Raw genomic sequence first — 8,987 nt, 5'->3', positions numbered from 1 at the left:
CATCTGCCAAATCTAGACCCAGTTCTGTTTCTATTGTTCTCTGTAGCATCGCACAACCTATTTTAACTCAAATTATATTTATTTAGTTATCTATTCATTTGTCCAACCAATGCCTACTCACAGCTACATGCAGCTGGCACCAGGGCCCAGGAATGACCCCTGTCCTGGTGGGACAGGTAGTCCCTAAGTGAATAGAGAATGATGTTGACTGTTAATGTATGAGCCCTCGTGGCAAAACAAGGGGTTCGTTTTAGTTTCTTCTGCATCTGTTTCTATATTTCCCTAATCTTCTGCAATGAACCTACATTTGTTTTGAGGGGAAAAAAATATATATTAAAATGGAAAAGGGAGAGTTTCTTTTCTTGAGTGGATGACGATGCAATGATTTGATCCAGCAAAGTCCCTGAGAACTGAAGTCTGGCCCCAGCAGGATGGGTCTAGATTTTCCATTAAAAACTGAAATGTGGCAAAAGAGTGCATCACTTCCTGTCTTTTCTCACCGCCCCCTCCACCCCCCACCATCCCTCATTTGATGATAAAAATGCCTATTTGAGAGGGGCCCCTCCCAGCAGTGGGCCAAGAGTGACAGTGCCCTCTGAGCAGCAGCGCACAGGGAGGGGACGAGGACAGGCGGGGAGAGCCGGGACCCCGCGGGCTGCAGGGTGGAACTGCCAACCCAACCTGGCTCGGGAAGCTGCCCCCCTCCCCCGGCCCTCTCCCACCCCTGGGCTTGCCTTTCGCCTGCAAGGCTCTCCGTCCCCATAGCGGGTACAGGTAAGGGGCCTTCAGAAGGAGAGTCCTGGGACACTGGGGAGAATGTGGTCTGATCTTTTAAAGAGAAACCTGGAGCCAGGGAATCCTGAAGGAGAGGCACCCCCTAGCCCTCGCCCCCCAGTTAATAAGCGAAACAGCAGAAACTTCTCTTGTACTCGAGGAGACGAGTCATTTGTGTTTTCTGAATTGCCACACTGGACTTGACAGGGAGAGAGCTCTGAAAACGGGATTCGGTAAACAGGGTTGCGGCCTCCTCTCTCACTGCCCGGCAGAGGGGCGAGCGGGCAGCTGCGGGCCCAGCTGCGAGTCGGCAGGGCCAGGGCCCTGAAATGGGCCCGGTGTCCCCACCCCCCGGCCGTGAGCACCCCTGAGATGTTCAGGGTTTGAAGAGAAAACGTTAAATGCTTTGAGCTCTTAACATACACACTGTGGCACCATATAAAGCTGAGTTGTGTAAATATTTTTAAAATACAAATGCCAGTCTGGGATTTCTACACGCTCCATGATTAACCCTTGAAATGCCACTGGACTCCTTTTATAAAACCACCTTTTCAAGTCTGGGAAAGAAATCAGTTTGGTTCTGGCTACAGTTCCAGCTTCCTGTGCCTCTGGATATGATTAAAACTGTGAGTCTGATTCTTGCCATGGCCATGAGCCAGAAAATTTTAAGACTGCGGGCAGTAAAGGGTTCAGGAGTCTGAAAACACAGAAGGCTGTGGAATGCCACTCTCTGGTGCCTGAACAGTCTATCCAAAGAATTCAGCCTTGCCTTTCCGCTTTGTGCTTCCATCTCCCCCATTTGGAAGGCAGATTAGACACGTTCGTTTCCACATGGGCACAGAACTGGGCAAAGTGTTATTCGACTTCAGCAACGCCTTATACATGTTCCTGGGAAGGAATGTCTCCTCTTGCCCAGTGCCACAACGTTACTCGCAGGCACGGAGTATTTCCCCCTCTTTCTGAAGCAACAAGGATCAGCTTCTGGAACAGTGCCACTTGGGACAGATTTTTACGTTTGAACTGGCAGAGCGACTTTAACGAATGTATGAATCATGGGCTCTGAATGACTGATACAAAAAGAAGTCTCCTAAGGTAGGCTTGGCCAGCCCCTAAGGCACGCTGAAAAGAAAACTAATAGTAGCTTGAACTTTTTGTTTTTGCTCCAACCCCTGAAGCCAAAAAAGAATCCTAAACTATGCAACATGCTTAGGAATCTCAATGTTAATGATAGCAAACACTTCCAGAAGGTAAATAACACAGAGATTTAAACATACACACACACAGTATATTCCAGTGTTAAATGAATGTTTCCTGTCACTCTTTTACATTTGAGAATTTCCCAGAGATTTTATATTCTGTCCTTCTTTTCCCTTCTTTAAACTCTGCTCTTCTCTTTATTTTCCCCTTAGACCTTGTTCTCCCTGCTTTTGCTGTTTACTATCTTTAGTTCTTCTCAGTGAGATGTAACCTGAATATAGTTTCACACAATAAGGAGGATCTAAAATCGCTTTAGCCTCTCCCATTCTTGCCAGCTAGCTAGCCCTGAAACTGCTTTTGGAAGAAAAAACTAATGAAACTCAAAGACTGTTCCAAAAATTAAGGGGCATCGGCCCAACACTTGTAGCCGAGCAGAGAAGAAAGACTCCCTGAGAAAGTGGTGCAACAGGGAGAAGGTGTAGCACAGTGGTTGAGCACCTGCTTCCCCTATACAAGGTCCTGGGTTCAATCCCCGGTACCTCCTAAAAAAAGAGAAGAGAAAGAGAGAGAGAGATGCCTGTGTTGACCATGGCATCAGAACTTAGCAGGGGAGAGAAGCCAAGATACCACCTTGGACAGTGACCAGACTGATGGTCATTGCTGTCGCCAGTTCCATCAGGCAGTGGTGATTTCTACGGGTGGACAAAATGGCTAAGAGAAGAGGCTCCCTGAGCCAGGTCCACCGTGGATACTGCTTCAGAGCCAGAGAAGAATGACACGCATACAAATAAGGAGCAGTTTTGCCTGAAATAAAAAGTGAAAAGACCCTGCCTTTCTCCAACTAATGTGAACCATAAACCTAGAGGGTAGATGTGGAAGGTATATTGAATAAATGGCTTTTTTTTCACTTTTCCCTCCTGTTTACTGAGTGCACAATTCCCACTGCTTAATGGGCCATTTCAGGCAAAGAACTGAATATTCATAAATAATTAAAATGTGACTATCTCTCCCTTTGCACGCAGTGGGCAACAAATCCAGTAAGAAGATGCTGGGGCACACAGCAGGTGCTCAGTTAAGATCTATTACATTTAATCAATGAAGTGTTTGACATCCAGGTAAAAGAATCTCACATCTTCCTTCAAGATTTCCCTCCTCAAACTCAGACCGCTGGTCAGAGCAGCCCTCTGGCTAAGTCCCACAGCTGTGGGAAAAGCAGTGAGCACAGGTCTTTAAATTTCCCCAGGAAACAGGCACAAAACAGGGCAGTTCAGCCTAGGGGTCTAGTTTTTTTTTTTTTAGGAGGTACGAAGACTTGAACCCTGGACCTTGTACATGGGAAGCAGGTGCTCAAACACTGAGCTACATCCACTCCCCAGTGATAGCTGGGTTTTTATTTGTTTTTAGGAGGTACCAGGATCAAATCATAAATGGAAAGCAGGCATTCAGCAACTTGAGCCACATCTGCTCCCCTCAGCCCAGGGGTCTTAAGACACCAAAGCACACAGGACATGGGGACAAGCCAGGTGTGACTTTTGAAACCAAGTTAACACTTTCAGTGACACAAATTGTTTCTTGGTGTAAACGAAAAGTCAAACACTAATAAAAGGGACTCTCAATTTTTCAGCCTCATTGGAAAATGGGGTAGCCTTTCAGTTAAATTTCAGGATATCAGTCGAATATTTTGTAAGTATGACTTGACTCAGCAAGAGCGTCTTCAAACCTTAAAGCCATACACGTACACACACAAGTTGGCGCCTGGGATTCCCACTGCGGACGGCGGGTCCAGCCCCCCTGTAGAGTGAAGTGTGCGGGCAGGTGTTCAACTGTCTGGAACCTGGAGGAGTCCATGCTGCCGGGTTCACAGCCGTCCTTCCCTGGACAGGGCTGCACCCATGATCAACAACGAAGCTCTCTTTCCTGGAGGCTACGCTGAGCATGCCCCTGGGGTCAACACACTGTCTCCAAGCAAATTACAGTGCTCCAGGGCTGTTAACTCACTTTCATCTTTCTAGTTACAATTTCATTCCCATTTGGCTTGCCTGTGACTATGCCCAGTCATCTTAATTAGAGTTGGGAAGAGACCTAACCCTCCTCTGCCACCCTTTTATGACTATTTTTAGGGTGGTCATATCCACAAATGATCGAACCAACTGTTCTAGTGTTCCTAAGTTTTAATTTCAAGGGGAACTTGACCTTGAAGGTGCTCGGGGCACCTTCACCCACTTTTTGTATTAACAACCTCCATTTGAAGATTGAAGGCGCCGTGCCCTCCCTAGCACCCTTTTCTGGATTGTGTGCTGAGCAGCACTTACCTATTACTGAGGGGAAAAAACCATAAACCAACCTGAAGTTGCCCACATCATCTTCCCTTCATCCTCTAAACCTCTGAAACTGCACATGAGTGTGATTAAAAAGAGGGTGTTCATTTAGTTCGTTTAGTTTTGATTTCTGTTACTTTTGATTTGATCTTTGAATGATATTCAAACAATGCATGAAACTGTAGATAAGAAAGTTAAAATCAGCCAAAACCTCACCTCTGAGATTGTAACAATCTTCCATATACATGTGAACATACACATATATCACATTTTATACAAGATGATGTATATGCCGTGTTGATATCTGCTCTTACAATACAAAAGAAGATCACAAGTGTCCCTCTACCTAAGTCCCACAGTTTCCCATTCAACAAACGGAGACTCTAAATCATTATTTGTTGCAACTACATAATATGCTGTTGTGTTCATATACCATAAAGGGAACAATTCTCTACTAATGGACAATGGATATTTATGTTGCTTTGGTTTTGGGTTTGTTTTGTTTTTTGCCACCAGAATAAAAACCCTGGTGAACCTCCTAGTACATTACTTATCTGCACGTATGTCTAATCTTGAATGATGATGACACACTTGCCATTTTATCAAATATTTTGTCTCCCAATCTTTGGACTGGCATACAGTACTGATTTCATTACTCAATGAAAACCTTACTTAAGCACTCAGGGAGTCAGTTTCTTCCAAGGGATTATTGCTTATGATATTGAAGTTTCCTTCTAGTATTAAAAGTTCATAGTTCCTTTTCCAACTCTAAACACTCATGCAAAGCATTATACACAGTTGCCTCTTTCCTTCCCTTTTCATCTCATGAACGATGCTTGACAGCACACATTGTTGTCTTCCTGAATTTTCATCTGAGAACAGGGAGCCAAATGAGACTACCTAACTCTACAGCTACGGGGCTGCATGGTTGCCAAGTATTTGATATTTAAAAGATCCTTTAATTCTGGCTAAATCTCCAAGTGTTCCTCCATTAGTGTTCTCAGCATGAGCACACCCATTTCCCCAAATTCCAGGCCCAGGGCATCAATTTACCCTCATTTTATGCCTAACCCCCACAGTTCAGGGCACGAGCCCAATCAGCTTATAGACTGGAACCCACACCGAGCTCAGAAGAGCAGCAGGAGGTGTGCTCGTGGTTTGTCCCAGTTGGGCTGGTAGCTCCTTGTTCCTGATGCAGCGTGGTTCCTTCAGCAAACTGGGTGCCGAAGACCCTGCCAAGGAATTTCCTGCTAGTTCAGAAACAACAAAGCGTGAGCTCAGGGCTAGCTGGCGGCAAGGCCTACGGTGGCCCGAACTCCTCAGCCCAGTGCCAGCTGATCGATGGGCCAGGGCGCCCTGGACGTTGGCTGTTGGACTGTCCTTAGCCAACTGAGGGAAAGAGAGCTCCTGGAGCAGCTCTGGGGAATCAGGTCCAGAAAAGTACAGCTCCAGGAGGGAGGCCTGATAAAAAATAATAACATATAACAGTAGTAGTAAAAATCAACTTACATTTGCATAGCACCTATGGACACACACAATCTTAAACTTATTTTAATCCTACAGGAAAGGCTAAAATTGAGGCTCAGAGAGGCCTAATTCTTTGACCAAGGTCACAGAACTGGTGTGGGACAGCATCTAGGTCACTTTGCTTTTTAAACACTTTGTTCTCTGTAACTCTTCTCTTTCCACTGTATTGCTTACCTTTACTTGACTGATGAGAGCTATAAAGGGCCCACTGTAGGTCCAGAATGGTCCAAAAAGGTAGAGGACTTCCAGGTATGTGGGGTGGTTTGAACTACTCCAGTTGGGTGCTAGCCAACTCAGAGCTTCCTAGGTGCCTCATGGACCTCCTATGACTCCAGAGATCCCTGTTCTCTGGGTGGGGAATTAGCCCCAAATGACCCCTTGCAGTGACTTCTTGATTCCTTGCCCACTTATCCTTTGCATGCCAAATACCTGGGGAGAATGCCATTGCGGAGGTTTACTTGAGTCTCCTGTACTACCAAATTCCCATCAGAGAACCAGCTCCAGCCTGGGTGGCTTTGCGCATAATCTGGGCACTTTCCTCTGCACAGGACCCTTGGTTGAGGTCAAGGAAGTAGAGAGTCTAAAGACTGTATGATAGAAAGTGTATACCTGATGAATTGGTCAACAGAAGGGATTAGGGCCCAATGTAAGGACACAGTGAAATTATCTTCTCAAAAGAAAACAGGGAAACGGATGTGCCTCATGCAGTTGGGCTCCCATTTACCACATAGGAGGTCCAGGGTTCAATGCCCAGGGCCTCCTGGTGAAGGCAAGCTGGCCCACGTGGTGAGCTGGCACAGCAAGATGACGCAACAAGGGACACAGAGGAGAGACAATAAGAGACACAGCAGAACAGGGAACTGAGGTGGCGCAAGAGAATGATCGCCTCTTTCCCACTCTAGAAGGTCCCAGGATCAGTTTCCCAGAGCCGCCTAATGAGAATACAAGCAGACACAGAAGAACACACAGCAAATGGATGCAGAGAGCAGACAATGAGGGGGTGGGGGGATGGGGGAGAGAAATGAATAAATAAAATCTTTAAAAAAAAAAAAGAAAATATAAATTGTTTTCAGAGTATGTGGAGGAACTATCACTTATATGGGGTATCAAGACAAATCGTGGTCAGACCAAGAGCAGTGGCAGTGCTGTTTCAAACTTGGATGAAGCACTTAAAGTCCTATCTGGGAAAGTGATAAGGAGCTGCCATGTGGTGAAGCAATCCCTATTAGGGGAAAGGCTGAGGTGATGGAGAGCACCGCCCACTAAAATGAGGCTGGAAGGAACCTAGGAAGGGGCCATTCATCTATGCACATCCCAAAACAGCAATGCAGATATAAGTAAGAGGTGAGGGCTATGGAGGCTGCAGGAAAACAGAGCCATTTGAGCTAGGAGTCTTTATTTGCTGATGTAGCTCAGGGACTTAGACCAGTGCCTGTACCTAGAAGGCAACCAATAAATAAATTCTTATTGAATGAGTGATTCAAAACTTCGTCTTATTTGAAAAAAGAATATGGGCACTCTCAGAAAAGAGGTGGAGCAATGAACAGCACAGAGTGCTAGCCCTATTTAACCCAGCATGCAATAATAGTACCCCAAAGAAAGCAGATCATTCGCCCCAACAGCAATGCGGAAACTTGACAAACAACAAACCCAGGTTCATTTCACAAACACAGCAGCACCTGAAGTGGGCCGGGACCTGAGAAGGCACGGCCTGGGATGGTAACACCAGTACCTGCTACGGCCTCAGCCAAGTGCACAATCAGGCCAGTCGTTTCAAAACAGGACAAAGGGAAAACCTAATGGCAAGAAAGGGATGACCGACGAGTGAAAGAGCCCTCACAGTAGGCTGCATATAGAAGATGCTTGACAATTAATTGCCCCCACATTAAATGCATTAAGGACTCCATCATCCACCCAGACAGCTGAGGCTGCTCCATCTCCCACCCTCCCTGCTCAACGTCACCACGTACCATTTAATCCATTTAAAAACCTACCTCGGGACAAATGCAAGAATCCTTCTGTGAGCCAGAGTGGATGTCCATCACTTTTGCAGGGTGACCGGAATGTGGAGAAACATGAGAAAACTACAACTGGCGTGACCTTTAGACTGTGGTTAACAGCAATACTATAATATTCTTGCATCAATGCCAAGCGGTAGTATGTTGATAATGGATGTGTGTGGAAAAAGGGTGCCAAATGTATGCTATGGACGGTGATTGGTGGTAATAGTCTGCTGATATTGTCTCATCATCTGTAACAAATGTTCCACCGGGGTGTGGAGTTGTATGGGAAATCTATGCATCTGTATGATTGTTTTGCAAGTTCACAGTATATGAAACAAAAATATATATTTTTTTAAATTAGCATGGGTTGGGGGGAAAATGCACCAAATGTAAGATAAGGAATATAATTGGCAGTAATATTTTGATGATGCTCTTGCATAGTTTGCAACAAATGTTTCACACCAATGCAAAGAGTTGGTGGAGTGGTGATGTAGGAGAACCCTGTGTGATGTTATGTATGTTCATTTCGCAGGTTCACAATCCTCACTATACACTTATTGTTTATGTGTGTTCATGTATGAATGATACACTTCAAGAAAAAAAATTTTGTTTTTAAAACAAAACCTACCTCGGGCCCGGCCCGTCTTCTCATCCCACTGCCCTGGCCCTTGCTCGGGTCTTCTTCTCTTTTAGAGACCATTACAGCATCCTCCAGCAGCGCCTCCTGGCCTCTGAGCTCTCCCTATTCCAATCCGTCCTCCCTACCAGAAGTGACAAAACTAGCAACCCACAGACGAAATTTGCCCGGCCCTGAGAGTGTTCTAAAAATAATCTGAATGAGTTTCCCACTTTTTAAAATCGGGACTTTTCAAATGAAAATGTGGTTTTCCAGAATTTCTTTAAAAAATCAGAGGGCCTGGAGACAGAGACTTCGCTCCCACGTGGCAGCCGTCAGCTGGGGGCTGGAGGCGCGGTGCTGCCCCCCTCCGCAGGACAGCAGGACAGCCTCCTTCCAGCCTCGCCTTCTCTCGGGAGCTCTGCGGGTCTGACCCCGGATGCATGTGTGTTTGGGGCTCCTGCTCTCTTTTGTCATCAGTTAATCGTCGGCAACACAGATCTGATCAAATCGGATCACATAACCGTCGTCCAAGTTTGGTGGCCAAGTGCA

This window comes from Dasypus novemcinctus, chromosome 20 (assembly GCF_030445035.2).
Source record: "Dasypus novemcinctus isolate mDasNov1 chromosome 20, mDasNov1.1.hap2, whole genome shotgun sequence".
In the NCBI taxonomy this organism is placed as follows: Eukaryota; Metazoa; Chordata; class Mammalia; order Cingulata; family Dasypodidae; genus Dasypus; species Dasypus novemcinctus.
The sequence above is the reverse complement of the archived record's forward strand: the minus strand, read 5'-3'. Positions refer to the sequence as shown.